General features: G+C 37.1%; 1 protein-coding gene across 6 annotated transcripts in view; it reads left to right on the plus strand.

Annotated features, from left to right (window-relative positions):
- LOC126293273 (uncharacterized) overlaps nucleotides 1-19,818 on the plus strand; it is an 869,155-nt gene that overhangs the window by 441,957 nt on the left and 407,380 nt on the right. The gene's annotated exons all lie outside the window — the stretch shown is intronic.

Consider the following 19,818-nt stretch of genomic DNA (forward strand, 5'->3'; position numbering starts at 1 on the left):
AAAAGTTGTAATCGGGAACACAATGTGATGAAACCATCTCTCTTTGTTATGTCAGATGATTGTTGGATTTTGATATGTGCTAACATGCAGTTATTCCCATACGATAATGGCCGCATGATCAAAATTGCAATAGTGGGATTAACAAATCAACAGTTTTACAGTCAAACGGTGAACATATTGTCATTCACAAACTCTTTCATGACTGTAGGTCTCAACTATGAGAAGTTAATCTTTGTTTTTTGATTTAGATTTCATGAATATATTACCTTGTACAGTCGCAAAAAGATTTCCATGCATGCACTTAATCAATAAACTACAAAGCCCTCCAATAAAGTATAAATGAAAAATATTATCATCTAATACTCATATTCTGTTTGCAAAAAGAATCACTTTGTGCCCCTCTACAACACCTTTCTCATGTATAATGTGACACTCCGGTCACATCCAATGACAAGGCCATTTTCCTTATTTATAGTGTTTCTGTTAACTTTGTCAGTAGAAACCTGCAAACAGTCTGTTGTAAAATTGAAATCATGTGGTTTCAACAAAGAATAGAAACATAAAACTGTTCTATCATGATTTTGAAAGAATTACTTACAAATCATCACATCATTAAAATACTGTAGTTAAGTACTATATTATTATTATTATTATTATTATTATTATTATTATTATTATTATTATTATTATTCTTTACTCTGCATTACAACTTATTTATTATTGTAGCTGGGGATGTCTGATTCTGAACTCGAGTAAAATGCTGGGTGGTTACAACTGAAGTGCGGCTACTACGGGGGATCCAGTGTGGGCTGTAATTACCATATGGTGGTGAAACTAGGTACATACACTAATGGGATAATGCAGAACCAATGAACATTGGGAAAAAAAATTAATTTCAATTTTTGCCACCAGGTGCAAATCTAAGGCCATACAGCATTTTGTAGACATATCCGGTGTTCGTATTGAACAAATTGTGTAAGAAGTGCTTAGTAATAAAATGACAATTATTCCCTTCTGTCTTGTTTGAACTTTTCTACTCGTGTCTTGTTCCTAATCCACTTCATATCCAAACATGTCTATCCATCTATCTTGCATTCACAGTGCCAGATTTGCACTTGGCGGCCAAAATTAGAACTTATTTTTTTCCTGAGTAAATCACTTCTGTATTTACACATTATAATATCTACCAAGTTTAGCTGCCACATGATAAGTACAGCACACACTGGACCTCTGTGAGCAGCTGCGTTTTAATTATAATCAACCAGTACTAGGGTGTTAAATTGTTCTTTAAAATCATTTATTTACAAGATACTGCACATGAATCTGTTGGATTGGGCCTAATTCCTAGTATGTGTCAACCTTATACAAACTAAATCATCATGAGACAACATGCATTGTAATCAGCTTGTGTTAGCTGCAAATTGCATATAATATTTTCATGTGTGGATTTATGACAGGTTATTAAACATATAGACTGTAAATATGCTTCATTGGGTATTAAAAGTTGAATGATACACTGTTACATGAAGCAATGAATATGGATAATAATATGCTTCATGTGCAGACTGTTGTATTACTATACAGTGTTGACAAAGAACAATGAAGCAATTGTAAGTAACAACAGTTTGAATGTTTACCACAGTATTAGAGATCTGCACGTTTATGATGAAATTAAACAGAAAACATGTCAAGATAAGGAGATACAGTTAACTCTTAATGCTACAGCAGTCGGTTGGAATTAAAGATTGAGGAGCTTTGGGATAAAGGAGGATCATAGCAAGGAATATGAAAGTAAGTACAATTAGCAGAACTTTAAAACTCATTTTGTTACGTGTGCATTACAACATGTGAAGGGTGACTCAAAAGAAATAAAATTTTAGATAGTAGAAAGTTTGCATACTTGTTTACTTAGAGCAAATCACTTGTTTTTAATTGCCAGTTGTCATGGTTCATTGAAGAGTTTCTTCTCTCAGTCTCCTACATAATTAGGCCACACACATTCTCATATTAATGTGCCAAATCAGCATTTTTGTAGCAGAAATGTGAATTAGAAGGTATTTGACATAACTCGTTGTCAAGTTGCAAGAATGTCTTATATTTTTAGTCAAGTACTGCTCCTGTCAGGACACAAGTGGAAAGGTTCTCAATGTTCTTTCTGTTAACAAGCTGTCTGTAGCATATATTAGGCACGGAATTACTGAAAAAAAGAAAAGTTTAAGATTCTGTAGATTTATAATGGTTGTACACTCAATGAAAATTATGCCGTCTTCAAAATTAATGGTCATATGAAGAACCTAAGCTTTTGACACTGATGACAAGAACACAGATTTAAAATTGTGAAGCTATGGGGATAAAATACAGGGAGAAAAAGGGAGTGTACAGGTTGTCCACAAAGGAAATTGTCATTACAAGAGCCAAAGGATATGAAAGGGAAGTGGTAACTGAGAAGGAGGAGAGACAGGGCTGCAGCCTATCCAAAATGTTATTCAGTCTCTACACTGAGCAGGCAGTAAAGGAAAACAAAGACAAATTTGGAGAGGGACTTACAGGTCAGGAAAAAGAAATAAAATAAATGTATTATAACAGTGAAGACTAAGGATGAAGGGCAGCTGAATGGGATTAGTAATATCTTGGAAAGACCTTATAAGATAAGCATCAATTAATGTTGTTCTAAAATGTAGTACGTTAGGAAATGAGACACAAAAAGTAGTAAATGAGCAGTAAAGTAGCTGAAAATTGTTGAAGTAGAGAGTACATAAGGGATGTCCCATAAGGAATGCAGTTTTTAACTTGAGCACCTTTCTCAGTTTGTTATGTTGCCAGACATGAAATTTAAGCTACTGTTATCTGACAATATTGCGATTATTGACTGTCATTGTCAACTGGCATTTGGGTGTATTGTTATCAGCTAAAATAGCGTAATACATGATGGAACAACAATCCAGATTTTGAAAGGGCATTTCAAGTACATTGAATGCCATGCAGAGACCATTTGAAGTCATGTAATTTTTGGTATCAGAAATGTGCCTAATGTGTCAACACTGCAGAGACTCTTAAGGAAATTTGAAGATATAGGATTGACAGGAAACATAAAATCACATGGATGTACTCATTATTGTCAACTGTTAGGGAATGTCTCGGTCATCAGTGTCCCACTGCTACAAGTGCAGTGAAGTGAATTCACTGCCATTCTCAATGGTGAGTCCTTCTGAGAAGGAATCTGCATTGAATTTTAACAAAAGATCTGCATTTACATTCTTTTATGATGCAAACAACACATGAGCTGAGGTCAATGGACAAGTATTTACTGATTGGGTATTCACAAAACAAGAATTTCATAAAAAATAATCTTCTGTGACAAGGCACCTTTCTGGCTTAAAGGTTATGTGAATAGACAAAATTGCTGGGTTTGGGGCACAGAGAATCCTTACAAAGTCAGTGAGAAGTGTCTTTATCCAGAACAAGTCACTGTTTTGTGCAGGTTGTGGGCTGGCTGACTAAATGGGCCATACTTTCTTGACGGCAGGACTGGAAATGCAGTGATAGTGACTGGTGATTGTTATTGCCAGATGCTAACACAGCTTTTATGGGTGCAATTGCAAGGGCAAGACTTGAATGTGAATATGAAAGACATCCAACAGGATGAGAGCAACCTGCCAGAATGCTTGTTGAAACAACTAGGTTGCTAACAGAAAGATTTCGTGCATGTCTCATTTTTGCAATGGCGATCTGAACTGGCCACTGGTGTCATGTGACATGACACCATATGACTCTTTTGTGGAGGCATGTCAGATCTTGCATTTAGTTGAACCATACCACACCTCAAGGTAGAAATTAGATATGCCATGGGTCAAATTCATGTGGAACTTTGCTCTAGGGTCATCAAAAATTTTGTCCAAAGAATGAATGTGTGTGGACAAAGCCATTGATGACAATTGCCCAATGTTTTGTTTCATGTTTAATTGCAGCCTTTGTGTTTTGTATTAACATAGTAACACTAGTAATTTTCAAATAAATTAGGTGATTTGTTATTCAATTAGAAATTGTGTTCTTTATGTAACACCCTATGTAAGGAGCAGTGAAATGAGTACCAAACACCTGACATGACAGAACCATGGAGTGGTTCCATTCAAAAGCTGTCATCACACAAATGAAGATGTTTATCCCACTGGGAGATGATAATATCAATCCCTGTTCTGTAGAGTGCAGTCGGCCACTGATGGATCCACAACAGCACCCCACTCCTTCTCCTGCTGAAACCAATGTCCATGCACGTCTTTTTTCAAACTGTCAAAGATGTGAGAGTCACAAAGTGAAAGATTGAGGCTTTATGGAGAATGTTGGTTGGGAAACATTACAAGTCACTAAAGTGTAGCCTTTCTCCAATTCACAATGTGGCAGGTGGGCATCCTCATGCATTAAGGTCATCGTGGCCTTATCAGAACTTGCGTGAACAGTTTTGGGTTGCTTTGGTGGGGGAGACATGGAATGTTTCCACTGTTAGCTTTGCCAGTTTACCTAAGGCTATTGGAATCCTGTCAGGTGGAATCGTCCTGTTGCATAATAATGCTTGCCCCCACGCCACCAATTGGATGAAGTGCATGCTTCTCTGATTTTGCTGGGAAATGCTGCAACATCCTCCATACAGCCCATACCTTTCTCCGTGTGATTTTCATATCTTTGGTTATTTGAAGAAAGAAAGATATGCATGAAAGTCAGTTTCAGTTGGAAGAGGAAGTACTAAAGTGATAGCAGTTGTGGAATCATCAGCAACCATTTGCCTTCCTCAAAACAAGAGTTGATCATCTTGTCACCTAGTGAGATAAATGCCTTAACATGTACAGTCATTACTTCTGAATGGAACTGTTCCACGGTCCACTTGCGGTAAGTGTTAGGTTGTTATTTGAGTGCCCTTCATAAAATGCAGGATTGTTATAGCACAAAAAGCACTTCTGGAAAAAGGATTTCATTAATATCTAATATAAATGTAAGCATTAAGAAATGGTTGCTGAAGGTAATTGGGGTAAAGCCATGTAGAAGTGAAATTTGATGATGAGCAGTTCAGAGAAGAATAGAATGCTAAAAATTTGATGGGTCGATTGAATAAACACTAGGAAGCAATTGAATCAATATGGGGAAAAAAAAGATATTTGTGATACAACTTCGTGTAAAAAAAAAATAATAATAATAATAAACAGGACACATTCCAAGGCACTGAGGATTTCTCAGTTTGGAAACATGTGTAAGTTGCAGTAGTCATATAGATATGAAGAGAACTTCAGAGAATAGACTAATGTGAATAGATGTATCAAACCAGTTTTCGGCCAGTAAACCACAACAGGAAGATCCTAATATATGCTACAAGGGGAAAAAAATGCAAAACTCAAAAGGACTGTATTCAGTGGCACCTGGGTATAACAAGTGCATTCTGAGGGGTTTTAGTGTCAGTTATTCCTTTGTTGTAGTCATGATGCTCATGAGGGCTGTCTGTGCACCCTCTCCTTTGATTCTGCAGGCTGCAATTGTGCTGAGTTTAGGGTTGAACAGTGTATGCAACATTAATTCTACTGTATAACCATGCCACACCAATGCGTACATACTCCTGCTGAACAGCCTCAAACATTTTGAACTGGAATGTATTGGTGGACTGCTACACGTGTTGGGCACAATGTACTGGTGTTGCGTCATTTTTATCAACAGTGGTCTGTGGAACGTGCCCTCACCTATAGATGAGGTTCAGGACATCCACGTAGTACAGACGCGTGTCGAGATTGATTCTTTACACAGACAGCAGCGGCCAACCAAACATAATCCATGAATGAAATTGAGGTACACATTGTCTCATCAAGGATCGTGGGGAACCGTCTATGTCTACATCTGTATGTACGTACTCCAAGGCACTGCCTGGTGTGTCACATAAGCTACCCCATACCACTGCTAGTCATTCATTTCCTGTTACACTTGCAAATAGAGTGAAGGAACAACAACTGTCTACAAGACTCTCGCATATGGTACCCTTATGTGAAATGTATGATGGTAGAAGTAGAATCATTCTGCAGATAGCTCCAAATGCCTGTTCTCTAAATTTTCTCAATATTGTTCCATAAAACAAACGTTTCCTTCCCTTCAGGGATTCCTATTTAAATTCCTGAAGTATCTCTGTAATATTTGTTTCTTATTTGAACCTACTGGTAACAAATTTAGCAGCACACCTTTGACTTTCTTTGATGTTTCACTTTAAACTGACCTGGTGCTCATCCCAAAAAGTCGATCACTACTTCAGAAAGTGTGCAGTTGTGTCCCATATGCAGTCTCCTATACAGATGAAGCACACTTTTTCAAAAATCTGCCAATAAACCAGAGCAGACTGTTTGTCTTCCCTGCCACAGTCATCAGATGCTCGTTCCATTTCATATTGCCGTGTAACATTCCATCTAGGTATTTAAATGATGTGATTGTGTGAAATAGAAGATGTCTACATCTGTTTTTCCAGCTCATCTGCATTAACTTAGATGTTTCTACATTAGAGCTAGCAACCATTCATGATGCTAGCTAAATGTTTTCTGTAATCTTGTATACTTCTACATTCACTCTTCCTTCCCATACACCACAGCATATCAGCAAACAGCTGCAGATTGCTGTCCTCCAGATCGTTTATGTATACAGAAAATAATAGAGGCCCCATCACACTTCCCTGGGGCACTCGTGATGATACCCTTGTCTCTGATAAACACTTGTTACCATCTTGTAGCAGGACTAGAATCACGTGCGGTTCTGGCTGGATTACCACTGATGCACCATGACTCGGGTGTCGTGAAGGGGTCAAATGGAATATTAAGTGGTGCTCTGTTGTCATTGGCGAGAGTAGGTTCTGTCTGTCTGGGAACATACTTTTTCTCCAGAGCTTGCAAGGACCACTGCCAGGTTGCAACAAACAGCCCAAGATGCTTTGGGGCAAAGTGTCACAGGATGGCATTTGGCACCTTTATGATCATCTATGTGTGTGAGAATATACACCTGCATTGCCATCAGAGAGTGGTATGCATTGTAGTGATGTGACAGGACACCCTTGTTTGTGACACGTGTTTCATTTGACCTTAATTACAATGATGCCGCATCAAGTGACAAAAAATGACCATTTCTTTGAGGGTGTCGCAGTTTCCTTTTTCAGCAGAGTACATGGTTCGCATTTAATTGTAACCTGTCTAGTTCAGTAAATAAATCACCTTCCTTGACAAGGATCTCAATATTTGCTTTATTGTTGTTACTAAGTATATACTACAGGTCAAAAGTATTCAATCATCTATGAAAAAAGCTGTACAATTTATTTTATTTGACAACTACACTCTTCAAACTAAATAGGCTAACAATACAAATATTTTCTCTCTCAGTCAGTAAGTACCCTTCATGCTGAGAACAGCTGCGCAGACTGTTGGCATTATGCAGATAATATTTTTGCAGAGATTACAGTCCAACACATCCGTAAATTATTCCATAGATTTTTAACATTAGATGACCTCAGTTCTCTGATCTCCCTCTCGTGTTCATCGCAGTGGGTGAGGTGGTGCAGTGGTTAACACACTGGACTCACATTTGGGAGGACAATGGTTCAAACCTGTGTCCAGCCGTCTTGATTTAGGTTTTCTGTGGTTTCCCTAAATCACTTCAGGCAAATGCCGCAATGGTTCCTGTGAAAGGGAACAGTTGACTTCCTTCCCCATCCTTCCCTGATCCAAGCTTATACTCCATCTCTAATAACCTCATTGTTAATGGGACATTAAACACTAATCTCCTTCCTCCATCCCTCAAGTTCATCCCATAAGTGTTCGATGGGATTTAAGTGAGGTGGCTGATTTCACCAGTCCATGTTCTTCAGTTTCCCAAATTTCTCTCCTCTATTGACTTACTGTCGCCACAATTTAGAAATCTGTTTGGGATCATTGTCTTGCTGCAGAACACCCCAGAACTAATATGTCTCTTGGCAGATTTAACTGAATTGTTCATCAGTATCTTGTCATATCCTTCCTTCTTTAATGTTCCATTAATTCTCACTAGAAAACCAATTCGATCACCCACAAAACATCCCCACACAGTGACCGACCCTCCACCACTCTTCGTCATTGACATTACATACTGATTTTATATGTTCTCTACCAAGTCAATGAATAAACATTCAGTGAAGGCTTCCAAATTTAAAACTTGATTCATCCATGAACACCACTCTCGGACCATTGCTGCGCTCTCCAGTTTTTACATTGCTGTGCCCATTGCAATCAGTTCAACTTCTTTCTATCCATCCATTTAAGTCTTGGTCTCACAAATGGCAAATGTTTACTTTGTTGTTAAATTCAGGTGCAGGAAGAGTCCTCACATTTACTCTGTACACATATGAACTAATCTTTGCTTTACAATGTAACTCAGGGTCTTCCAGATTGTCAAACACTTGTGCTGGCACCGGTCTGCTTGAACTGGAGCAATGTATACACCACTGTAGGCTTGGTTAAGCCAAATGTGGTTACTATTGCCTTACTAGGATGCAAAGCTACAATTACAGCCCTTTTTTCAATTCTGACCTTCTCCTTCCATCTTATTAGGAGGCAATACCGCATGAACTTGATCAAGTATACAAACTCACTACTAGATACACACAGTGTACTATAGACTCACTGCTACAAAGGCAGCAGAAGAAATGAGACCTATTAAAATGGAACCCTGTTAGGGAAAGGCCATCAGTGTTGTGGATACTCACCAGAACCTCTGGGTGAACGATTTGGATCTGAGTCATTGGAGTGAGTGTTGGCACATCTCGAGGGCCAAAGTAGCATGTAAGTGGTTTTATATTGATCCCAACGTAAACTGCTTCTAAATCTCAGAAATGAAATTGTGTGATTCAATTCAACCTCTGTAAGAGATCTGTTTCATCTGATGTGAAAGATTAGAATGTACGCCACTTACTACTAGCACAGACATTCTGCTATTTTAAGTGTTTTCTCTGTCAAGATAACTGTAACTGAATTGGTAGAGATGTGTCTAAACACAGGGATCATATTGAGATGCTACAACGAAATCAGGGATCTCCTCTTTATAACAGTATCTAATTTTGTAATAAGTTTCCGCTGGTGAATGGTGTTCCATCTGTGTATTACAGCGCCTATGTAGTGCCAAAATGTTCCATCTTCAAAATTTGAATTCAGAATATGTTCATGTGCTTTTGGAAGGTGTGAAATGTCACAACTGGTATTCCTAAAAGTGTTGGTATTATAATTGCCAGCTCAGAGACATGGTTATTCAGTACAAATGATGGGGGAAAAACCTCCAATTGAATACAAAACTGAAATATAAATGAGAGAGAGAATGTACAATTGCTCATTGGATTACTTTGTCTCTGTTATTGTTGTATTTCCAATTCCTAATTTTCTGCATTCAGTTACATTTATCATTGTACAGTTTGCTACATCGAAGCATGGAAATCACCCCAAGACAGTTAAGGTCACAGGGAACATGGGACTAGTATCTGAACTGAAATGATTCCAAGCAAGCTACCCTGGGAATTGATTAATACTGAACAGTATGTACTGCTTGGAGTATCTGACAAATTGTGCAGAATCAGAAACACAAACATTTTACAGAAAAGGTACAAGATGTGGTGAACATTTTGTTTGCAGTCTAGTATATCGAACTGCTATGGGTGAAATAGAGTACTACAAAAAGTAGAGGTTGTGTGTGTGTATGTAAATGTGTTTTAAAGTAAAAAATTGTACACATTAATACATATACTGACTGCATTATAAGGGTAACTAATGATAATGGTTGTTCAGACATTCCAGACTACGTCTTGTGTACATTTACAAGAAATGATAGGTGCTGTGAAAAATCGCAATAGCTGCTAAACATTTACATGTAATGCCGTGGTAATTCAGGACCAAGATACTGCCTTGAAAAAATGTTTATGTCTCCTTCTTATATTTTTAAGTTGAAGTGACTAACTCTTGTGGCAATAGCGGCAACAAATTGGCAATAAATCTAAACGAATTTTTCTGGGGAAATCAACCTCTTGCAAAGAAAATATTCATTGCTCAGAATCGTGTTGTAAGAGTGATGTCTGGTGTAGATCCGAGATGCAGCTGCAAAAGCCTATTCCGGAATCTGGGAATTCTTACAACTACTTCTCAATATATATACTCACTTATGTGTTTCATAAGTAAAAACACTGATTTATACAAATGTAACAGTGAATACCATCAGTATAACACAAGGAGGAAACATGATTTCCACACTGAAGGTAAAAATTTGAAGATTGTGCAGAAGGGTGTACAGTCCTCTGGTATAAAGATATTTAATGCTCTTCCTCCAGAAATCAAATGTGAAATTGCCAACAAATCTACATTTAAAGAGCTTCTGAAGCAATTTCTTTTAGCCATGTCATTTTACAGTTTGGAAGAGTTTATGAAACACAGTGAGAAACGGCCTTAAAATAAGATGTATTTTCATATAAATTGAACATTAAGCTGAACATTCTTGTCACATATGTAACTCTTTTAGTGTTAACTGCTTATATTTAACAGTCTGGGTTATATGACCTTTTCAGGTTTAATTTACTTTGTTTTATACCTGTAATCTGTAGGTCTAAGGATTCTCATTCCATTATATTGTGTTATGGATCATTGTAGTGGTTAAGTAACTTTATATTCTTTACCTGTAAACATAGTGTACAAGTACTTGTCATTGACAATGAAAAAATTGACACACACTACATCCATGTGAAATTGTCACAGTTGGATCCATGGTGTAAGAAATAAATAAATAAATATAATTTTTACTGTTCATATAGAAGATAACATGTTTAATAAACAATGCTGTTTTTAACAATAGTATAATGAATACTATGCTTTATCTTACGAGAACATTGAAATATCTAAAAGTGGGAGTTATTATAGCCAGTAGTGTCTGCAACACATCGAATAGAGCTTTTCGTTAGTTACCATTGTACGTTTCAGCGCCATGTTAACAAGCCTGCCACTCCTATCATACATTTATATAAGGTGTACATCAAATAAAGGAACACTTTCAAGTAATTATTGCACAAGAACTAAACATTGTACGGATATCATACATTTTGCATTTTGAAGAGAAAGTCTGTTAATAAAGCTTTCAAGCGAACGGGGCTCTGCTACATCATGTGGTACAGGCAGTACATACACCAGATCTTTAAAGTCACATGGAATGGTGATCAGGGAGGCCATTTAGTGTAGCACCTGTCCTCTACTGTAACAAAGCCTAAAACTTTACTTTTTCTACTTCTTACTTGCCGACTGCATCAACTTAGAAGCTTCTATTTTGTCACTTGGAGTGTCACCGCAGGACGCGTCTCTACAAGCCTCTGACGAGGAATCTCAAGCATAAACGACGTAAGTTTGCAAACGATAAATGTAAACGTTTCCGAGAGAGAACCCATCAATGTGACGATCTGTCATTACGAAAGCAAATGACGAAAACGGGAGGTTTTCTTAGGTTTTTACTACATATTAACACTTTTCGCATTTTCTCGTGTAAGGAGGAACCCAGACCTGGTTCATGCAAAATCTTAAGGTCCTCGATCATGTCCAAGGCACGAAAGTCGGCTAATAAGTGAATAATCGATAACTAAAACTTGAATTGTGCTACTTCTTACTGGCCGATTGCATCAACTTCTACTGTGTTGCTTGTAGTGTGTCCGCATACCTCAGCACGCGACATACATATAAAGAATTAAAAAAGAAAATTTTAAATACGGCTATCTATTTTAACAAGCAGTGTAAAAAAAGGGGACTTGTCCCGACTTAGACAGAAGCCTACATCAATTTTTCTATATGTAAGAAAAATCCAATGTCATTTAGACCTATCATTAAGAATATTATTTGTAATAGGATAAAAGAGCTGTACGCTAATAAAGACCGTCTTAACGAAGAAGCATACCATTTGTCCTTAAATATCACAAACACTTATCGTGTTAACTATAATTTTAATATTGACGACATGTGGACGCAAATTAACGAACATCTAGAGATTTGTAAAATAGGTATAATGCAGAAACACGAGAAGAAACTCAGCAATCTTTTTGTCTGCTTTCTAATGAAAAATGCCCTCAGAATACATTTCAAAAAAGCAGTCACGTCTTTCATGAAAGAATTTTAAATAGAAGTAACATCGTCTTTACTGAGAATGAATAAGTCCTGTTAGGAAAATGACTAAAATACTATGTCAGGTCTAACCTGTCAGACAGAAATGTGAGAGAAAATATGCTTGTTGATTTAAACATAGGTCTCGATTATAATAAGATAGATAATGCTTCTCAAGCCAGAATAGCGTATAATGTAACTCGCATGCTAGAGAAAAATGGAACTACTTTGCCTAATGCTACGCATAACGACAGAATTTTAGTAACTTCCATTAATAATAAACATAAAACAGCAAATGCTTCATTAACTAAATCCGATAAAGGTTGTTGTCTAGTCATTGCTTATATTTCTGAGTATATTTCTAAAACTGAAAAGTTCTTCAGTGAAAGCAACATATCAGAGCTGCATGATGATCCAACTTCTAAATTACAGAAAGAAGGTAGGTCGGCAATTAACAATGCAAAATTTCTTATAAAACCTTTCCAAAAAAAACTGCTCATCAATATGAACCCTCAGCCCCCTAGACTTCGGCCCCAGTTCAAAATTCATAAGCTACGTCCAGTAGCATGAATACCATATCACGATTTGGCCCGATTTCTACACGAAACTTTGAAAAAAAAAACCTTCGTTATCGAAAATAATTATTCCGTTCCTAACAGCCACGTTTTGATCCAAAATATTGAAAACTTAGCATGCCTTTTTCCTTAGATATTAAAAATCTTTATACCAATGTCCCGGTACGTGAGACGCTCATCATCGTGGAAGAAAACTTACGTCAATTTAAAAAAGATCTATCAGATGAACAGATTACTGATTTTATTAATCTCATTGATGTCGTTGTCAAGTATAACTACTTTGAATTCAACGGACAACTGTACCAGCAGTCTGATGGGCTCGCTATGGGCAACCCTTTAGCCGGCATCCTCGCCGACATCTTTATCAATTGCTCGGAAAAAAAAAAAAACTGTTTAACCATGTCTCAGCCGAATCACTCGGTATCCTTTCTTACACAAGATACGTTGATGATATTCTAGTCGTCTATAACGGACCCGCCCGATAGAATTGATCATATATTTAAACTTTTTAACGACCTCCATGAAAAAAATTTCTTTCACTATTGAACTCGAAAACGATAACCGCCAATTAAATTATTTAGACTTGACGCTTACAATAGAAGACAATAACATCACTTTCAATACTTTTCGAAAAGAAACATACTGACCAAATCGTGCCCACTTCCTCTTTTCTTCCACAGTTTCAACAAATGGCCTTTTTTCACTCTGCCGTCCACCGAGCCACCTCCATACCACTTTCAACAGAAAAGTTTAATGAAGAGATTAATTTACTTAAAACCATAACAGTCAATAATGAATATACGCCTAACATAGTGGACGATATCCTAAAAAAGAAAACTACAAGAACTACCACCCTCAACACCTCATACACTGAAATTAACCCAAAAAAAAAAACGTTTTTCTATTCCTTTCATAGGACCCATTTCCTGTCAGATTCAGCGCATGCTTCGCAACAAATACAACTGCAATGTTGCCTTCTCTACTAATAATAACCTAAAGAGAAACTTCATTCATAATTTGAAATCCTTTCACTCCCCTACAGAAAGTTCTGGTATTTATAAGATCATCTGTGATACCTGCTCCTCCTATTATACAGGGCAAACCGGACGTACTTTCACCACCAGATATAAAGAACATCTTTTGAGAAAGAACGGCAGCAGTCCCCTAAATTCATCCTTTGCTGATCATCTCTTAATTACTGGACACGTGCCTACAGCCACAGGCGATAACAATATTCTGCATACCGAAAAGAAGGGGCGTAGTTTAGATGTCTTACGGGAATTGGAGATTGTCAAACATCTCACTCATCATGATGGCCTCATTCTCAACGAACAGCTGCAGATGGGAAATAAAAACTTTTTTTGCTGTATAAAGTCATTGCTTGATCTTTGATTCAGATTTCCTCAAGCAGTTTACCGAAATGTTGTTTTCTTGTCACATCTTTACTGTTTCATTGTATGTCATAACTAACGTTTTTACGTTACATAATGTGTCTTTATTTAAAGCAGATAAATATATAACTTTATACTGTTATTATTAATGCTTACGTTATGCCGAAATCAGCTGCATCACAATTTAATGTGTCTAATTTTGAATGTACAGTATCCTCGTTGTTTCTGCTGCTGCTAGATGGCGCTCGTAGCAACACCATGTTTACTTGCCCACACTTTCTACATTGGGCATCTCAGTTTTGTTGCAACAGTACGACCAACCCTTAGCGGCTCGCCATCTCACAACCGTTCATGACGTCGCCTTTCTGGCTTACATCTTTTTTAATATGACTTGTAAGTACTGCATCTTTTCGAGTCAGTACACACTTTAATTTTATTTATGTAATACATACATAATATTTTAGTATAGTTAGTCTAATTCTGAAGACGACGCTCATAGTAGCGTCGAAACCAGGTCAATTTTGACTTAATATTTGTGACCGAGGGCTTATTTGTCACAATATAATTCTGACACGGCACTGAACCTTAACAGCCATGTTCAAAGTTTTAAATGTAACCGTTTCGCAGAGAAAAGCGGCCAATATGACGATCAGACATTACGTCGATTCGATAGCAAATGACAAAAACGGGATGTTTTCTTAAGTTTTTACTAGATATTATAGCTTTTCGTGTTTTCCCGTTTAATGTGGCTGCCAGATCTCGCTTCATGCGAAATATTAAGGTCCTCAGTCAACTGCAACGCACCAAAACCCGCGAATAATTTAATTATCGATAAATAAAACTTTACTTGTACTACCTCTTACTTGCCGATTGCATCAATTTAAAAGCTATTATGTTGCATGTAGTGTCACCGCATACCTCAGCACGCGACATGAGTTTGCAGGCGATAAATGTAAACGTTTCTGAGAGAAAAGTGACCAATGTGACGATCTGGCATTACGTCATTACGACAGCAAATAACGAAAACGGGAGGTTTCCTCAGGTGTCTCTTAAATATTTGCTATGGTTGAGTCATGTGAAAGAGAGAAACAAAACTCAATAAGTAAAAATTCCAAATACATGCAGTGAAACACGCAATGCGCCTTACGAAACGTGAATGAATACCATGCATTATATGGCAAACAGGAAGTGATACCATAACCAATGTAGACAACCAATGCAGCGCAGGATATTCACTACAGATCAACATCAATCACCCGCCATCTAGAGCAAGCAGTCCCTGTGATATGTTGTTGTAGCTGGACACGTACTCATGGAAACTGTAAAAATTACTAGTGTAGTTAATCATTTCAAAGTAAATGAAAATACTCAAAGGCATCCAAAACTCAAATATACATAAAATTAGAGAGAGAAATCCAAATATCTTTTGTACTCCCCAAAGATCACTTGGTGCAGATGCACTCTTATCTGAACTCTTGTAGGAATCAACGTGAAGCAGCAGGTAATGAGGGACCCATCTGTAGTGTGTGACAAGTCAGGAATTTGGGTTTAATGTGAAGTGTACTCACACAGCTGAAACATTTAAGGCGATCACTCTGGAAGTGGAAAAACCAGGCTGAGTCTGTCTGGCACAGATTTTCGCTTTCTGCCATTGAATTTATATCAGTGCCAGATCAGAATTTAAATTTTGTTAAGAACCCATTGTGTTGTCAACATACTTGCTGAGGTAAGTGTGACAGAACCGCTATTTTTGTCTATATACATAGGGGGTAGGGTCAGCAGTAATCTCTGCCTGTTTACTGATGATGCTATGGTTTACAGGAGGGTGTTGCCATTAGGCGACTGTAGGAGGAAATGAGATGACTTGGACAGAATTTTTGGTTAGTGTGATGAATGTCTGCTAGCTCTAGTTGTGGAAAAATTAGGTAATGCAGATGATTAGCAATAACAAATCCTTAAAGTTTGAATACAGCACTATTAGTATCCTGCTTGACACAGTCAGGTCATTTAAATGTCTAGGGGAAAACTGCTAAGTGTCATGAAATGGGACGAACGTGTAAAGATTGTAGTAGGGAAGGCAAGTGGTCGTCTTTAGTTTGTTGGAAGAATTTTAGGAAAATGTTGTTCATCTGTGACTCATTCTTTAGTAGTGATAGTGTTTGGAATCCCCACCAGGTAGGATTAAAGTAAGACATCGAGGCAATTCACACTCTGGCTCCTAGGTTTGTTATTGGTAGGTTCAAATACAGATGCAAGTATTACAGATGTGCTTTGGGAATTCAAATGGGAATCGCTGTAGGGAAGGTGACATTGGTTCTGGAGAACACTATTAAGACAATTCAGCGAACCAGCGTTTGCTGCTGATTGCAGAATGATTCTGCTGTATGGATAGCTAGATTACCTTCTATTACAGTAGGACCCCTGTAATCCGACCTTGGATGGTCCGTCACTTCGGTTAGTCCGACCACGCTGAGGCTCGCGAGCCTGTGCAGACTTGTCACTGACTGGACACATCTCGGGCCATTGTTGCGGTGTCTATCGCTGTGCACATTGTTATACTGTGAGTTATTGTTCAGTTTTATCCTTTGTTGCGATCGAAAAACGTCGTTGTTTGCTTTATTCCGTGTTCTCTACCGTACTTATTACTGCACATTCACTGTGTGTACAGTTGTTTGTTTTTGAACATGTCTGGCTTCGAAAGTAAACACGTAATTCTTTCACTAAATGAAAAATTAGCCATTCTACAAATACTGGGCGAAGGAAATTCGCTAAAAAATTGCAAAGAAACTGAATGCAGGTTTGACGACAAGGATTGGAGGAAGAATCGGAAAGACATTGACTCCTATACAGTTAAGATTGATGGTGAAAACACTCTGAAGAATCGTGAAACATTAAAAAAGCCTAAACTTGAACTGCTTGATAACGCATTGTGGATGTGGTTTTGTCAAGAAAGAAAAGAGGAAAGGAACTTCAATATCCGGGCCAATTCTCAAAGAAAAAGCGGTAGTTTTGCACAAAAAAATTGGAAGCCGAAAGTAAATTTTCTGCCAGTGAAGGCTGGATTGATCCTTCTTTTCCAAGTAATTTGTTTTCGTTTTTACTGTAAAAACAATGAATACAGTATAATCATTTCTTAGTTTATACATACAGTAGCTTATTTCTTTGTAAAAAGTATTTTATATACAGTGCTATAAACATGTTTTAGTTTACAATATATATCGCTTATACGTTATTATGTACAGTACAGTAGTGTAATTTGTCGTTTTTCCTTTCAAAACCAATACATATTATAGTGTGTGTAGACGGTATTTAGTTAATATATTGTTTAACACTTAGTAAGAAACATCTTTTTATATTACTGTAGACATCTTTTAGTTCTTAAATCGTTTAATTTTTTGTACCAAATGTCTTTTTATAGTTTTTGCCATAAATATTAGATTTTTCGGATAATCCGACCTTTTTCTCGTTCCGACCATAGTCCTGGTCCCGAAGGTGACGGATTAGAGGGGTTCTACTGTAATAGTAAGAGGAAAAATCATTGTTCTGTGTATGAAATCTAAACATACATACATTCCTTAAATTTCAGCTGGCTGAAATTTTCATCTTTTAAGACTTCATGAAGATGATTTAATTTTCAATCATTTTTGGTGTGCTGCACATGCTGTTCGGAGTTCTTCTGAGTCACTTGTGAGTTCCTTATTGTGATTTACTTTAAGTATCGGATAATGTTTTCCTCATGAACTTTTCTTAGTTTGTGATTTGAAAAATATTGATAGTACTGGTTGTGAGATAATTGTGCCCATTGATTGTTACAAGCACTGATTTATGTGCACCTTCATTGTGCCCAACATAGTTTACGGGACTCTTGTGCTTCAAATTATCATTCCTGATAGATAATTTACGATTGGCCATTCCTCCTGGGACATTGTATATGTGATAACTACACAGTAGGAACTCCAGTTTGTAATAAGAACTATACAACAGATAAGATAGATTGCTACTCAATGTAAAGATGATCCATTGAGTTACAGTCAGGCACAACATAAAGACCAATGAAGAGACTGTTACACATGCAGCTGTCAGCAAAAGCCTTTTTCATCAAAGAAAATTCACACAAGCAAGCACACTTTATGCACACTAAGCCACCACCATCATTAGCTCGAACAGAACACACATTTATTGGTTCTGTGAGAATTTGGCATGTAGAATACAAAACATGACAATCTTGAATAATTGTTGAGCAGTTAGTATGTCTGCACTGTAAATAATTGAGATAACATGGAATGTGAAAAAAATGCTGACAACTTGTTATTAGTTTATTACACAGTACGGAAGCCTAAGTGCACTCACTAGCTCCATAACACACATACATCTTCATGTACATAAAATACATACAACCCAAAACTGATGAAAACAGTAAGTACCACGGAAATTAATCAAAAAAGCAAGATTTATGTGTTGGCTATCAGCTTGCATTGTCCCCATAACTGTGAGTATATAATGCACAAAACATTTGCATTAGGGCTCACAGCTGCTTGAATAATAATGCACATACTGCTTATTAATGCAGAATTTATTGAAATACTTGTTAGCTTATTGTTTGTTGAAACATGTGTAAAAGATGCAGTTACACTGTATACTAATATACTGGAGATGTGATGCTAGAGAATGACACTGTGATTCTAGGGTTGGTCAAGGAAACCATAACTTACACTCCCATTTAAGGCAAACTGCATATCCACATTCTCATTTGCACCTTCACTGTTTAATGAGTTGCCACTCCCATGTACAATAAAACCTTACCTGTTTCAAGTAGCCATTATTAATATTATAGCATGGCTGAGCAATGACGGTTTTTAGTGCCACATCAGATTAATAATTGCAGATGACTGTTGTACGAGCATTGAATGTTGTACATCTGCACATGATGCATTCAGTTAACAGATCATAATTGTTGGGGTTGGGTTAATAACCAGTGGCTTCATATTAACAACACTTACACACCAAATAAGATCAGAACACAATGTTGACTGTAACACAGTACAGAAACACATTTAAAGAGAGTGAATTGTACATTCTAATGATCAGCAGTTATCTGTATTTCCTATTCAGCCAGGATTGCAACACAACTTTACTATATTAAAGGAAAGACCCTGATAAAGTTTCATTGTACAGACCATGTTGGCAGTGGCTGCCTGATTCTGGCCAAGATCCCTGCTTGCCCCCTTCCAACCCAATCCAGCCCTTGTGGAAGTCTTCAAAAATATATATAAAGCTTTACAATGTTGTTTTCCATTGCCCTTCTTCACGCACTGCTAACACATACTTGTACATGCAAGAAAATAAGAAGAAAAATACACTGAACATTTAAACAACAAAAATGTTTAAGGAACAGCAATTCGATTTTTACCACAGAATTTAAACTTACTCGCACAGACAATGTATTTCATGTTAAGGTTTAATGGTTGTGCTATGTACAATAGTTAATGAACAGTTTTTATTTACTTAACAAAAAAATGTTACTGTACTGGAAATATGAGGGCATTTAATAAGTAATGCAACAAATTTTTCCTGGAAGCAAGTTTCTTATTTAAGATGGAAATAACCATATTATTTCCCATCCTCTTGGTTATAAAAACATGTTTCTCTGTAAAACCATGTTTCTCAAAATAATATCTGTGCAATGCGATGGGC

The sequence above is a fragment of the Schistocerca gregaria genome, chromosome 10 (genome assembly GCF_023897955.1).
Source record: "Schistocerca gregaria isolate iqSchGreg1 chromosome 10, iqSchGreg1.2, whole genome shotgun sequence".
Classification (NCBI taxonomy): domain Eukaryota; kingdom Metazoa; phylum Arthropoda; class Insecta; order Orthoptera; family Acrididae; genus Schistocerca; species Schistocerca gregaria.